Genomic DNA, 2,275 nt, shown 5'->3' on the forward strand with positions numbered 1-2,275 from the left:
TAAACCCACCAAAACCAAAATGGCTACAACAGTGACCTCTGTTCATCCTCAGTGCTACAGTCCCACCAGCTCCATGGCAGTTTACAAATGCCATGTCAACGTCAGGAAGTTACCGTATATGGTCTAAAAAGGGGAGGCGTGATAATCCACCCTTGTTTAGCACATCATCAAGAAATAAACATAGACCAGGCATGGTGGCTCATGCCTGTAATCCCAGCACTTTGGGAGACCAAGGTGGGTGGATCACCTGAGGTCAGGAGTTCGAGACCAGTCTGGCCAACATGGTGAAACCCCATCTCTACAAGAAATAAAAAAATTAGCCAGGTGTGGTGGCGGGCGCCTATAGTCCCCGCTACTTGGGAAGCTGAGGCAAAGGAATCGCTTGAACCCGGGAGGCGGAGATTGCAGTGAGTCAGGATCATACCACTGCACTCCAGCCTGGACGAGTGATACTCCGTCTCAAAAAAAAAAAAAAAATCTTCTGGCTAAACATTAACATCGGGTAAATATGTCCATAAGGTTTTATTAAAAATTGGGTTTAACATTAATAATACATTAATGTAAAGGTGAAATTTGGCTTATTTGGTATAAAAATCATACAGGAAGCATTATCAAATGTGAAATGGTGTTTTGCTTTCTTTGGACTATATTTGCATAAATGTGTTATTGGCATATGTTCCAAAGTTATGTAAATCTCCTATAAGTCTAATATGACTTAGTGTATGTTATTAATAATTATAATTGTTATGTAAAATTATGTGTGCCACAGAAGTAACCAAATTTCCTTATCAACTGTGGCTTTAATAGTGGCTGTCCTAAAACTTTTTATCATCCACAGACAATTGTTGTCTTGTTTTAGTCCTCTTTAGAAGGTGGTTTATAATCAACTATAGACCTCTAGCAGGTGTTCTTAAATGCAGGTTTTCAGATAACTTTGGAGATTGTGACATCAGAATAAAGGAAAAATCTTTCAGAACTCTCATAGAGAATTGAAATGTTCATAACTATCAAACAGCAGTTAATTACATGGAATAAACTAAAGAAGTTTAATCTTTTTAACTTTGCTTAAAACATTGCTGATCCTTTGTTTTGTTCAGACAAGGAAACTTTTCAGAGTTAAGGAGACTTTTGAGCTACTTCCAGCTTGTAGCAATTGAGTCAAGTATACTGCTGTGAACAAAATTTGGAACATAATTGTTTCTCTCTACCTGATTTCTCCAGAATTTGGAAACTAGTTGTATTTTTAACTTATGGCAATATAGTTATTTGCATAGTACAATAAGAATCTGTTTTTTTGTTTTTTGTTTTTTTTGTAACGGGACACAATTGGAGAAATTGGTTATTTTACCAAGGCTTTGACTGGAATGGTGTGCTTTCCTTTAAGGAATCAAACTTGACTTATAAAGCCAATAAAAGCCCTTTGGGGAACCAGCCTCATACCTTACCTACACAGTCCCTTAACAGGGTTTCTGACCTATGATAAGTAAAGAATATCATTTTCTCACAGGTCCAGGAGCCCAAGTTATCTTGGGACCTCAAAAGGACAGGAATTTACCCAACTCATAGGTATTTGAGGGTACAAACCCATGGCAGGGCTCAGCTTTTAAAAAGTCTTATCTGCCAAGCACAGTGGCTCACGCCTGTAATCCCAGCACTTTGCGAGGCTGAGGCGGGTGAATCACAAGGTCAAGAGTATGAGACCAGCCTGGCCAATATGGGAAAATCCTGTCTCTACTAAAAATACAAAAATTAGCCAGGCATGGTAGCTGGCACCTGTAGTCCCAGCTACTCAGGAGGCTGAGGCGGGAGAATTGCTTGAACCCAGGAGGCAGAATTGCAGTGAGCAAAGATTGGGCCACTGCACTCCAGCGTGGGTGACAGAGTGAGACTCCGCCTCAAAAAAAAAAAAAAAAAAAAAAAAAGGCCTTATCTGAGATTCCTTATGAAACAGAGTTCCATCAAAGCCAATTAAAAAGCCTATGCATAAACTGGTTATTCTAGTTAGAAAAAAGAAAGAAAGAAAGAAAAAGAAAGAAAGAAAGAAAGAAAGAAAGAAAGAAAGAAAGAAAGAAAGAAAAAGCCTATGTGAAAAATAACTATTCTTGCTGCACTTGATACAAATAATCGGCCAAATATAATAAAACAAGTTGGTCTTATCATGATTTGTCTTTACTAAAAATCAGAAACTGGAGAGAAATACTGTTTCACCAACTATGGTACACTTGTTATTAGATTCTAGTCTCATCAGTTGTTTTTGTTTCTGCAATTTAGGCTA

The sequence above is a fragment of the Saimiri boliviensis genome, chromosome X (assembly GCF_048565385.1).
Source record: "Saimiri boliviensis isolate mSaiBol1 chromosome X, mSaiBol1.pri, whole genome shotgun sequence".
In the NCBI taxonomy this organism is placed as follows: domain Eukaryota; kingdom Metazoa; phylum Chordata; class Mammalia; order Primates; family Cebidae; genus Saimiri; species Saimiri boliviensis.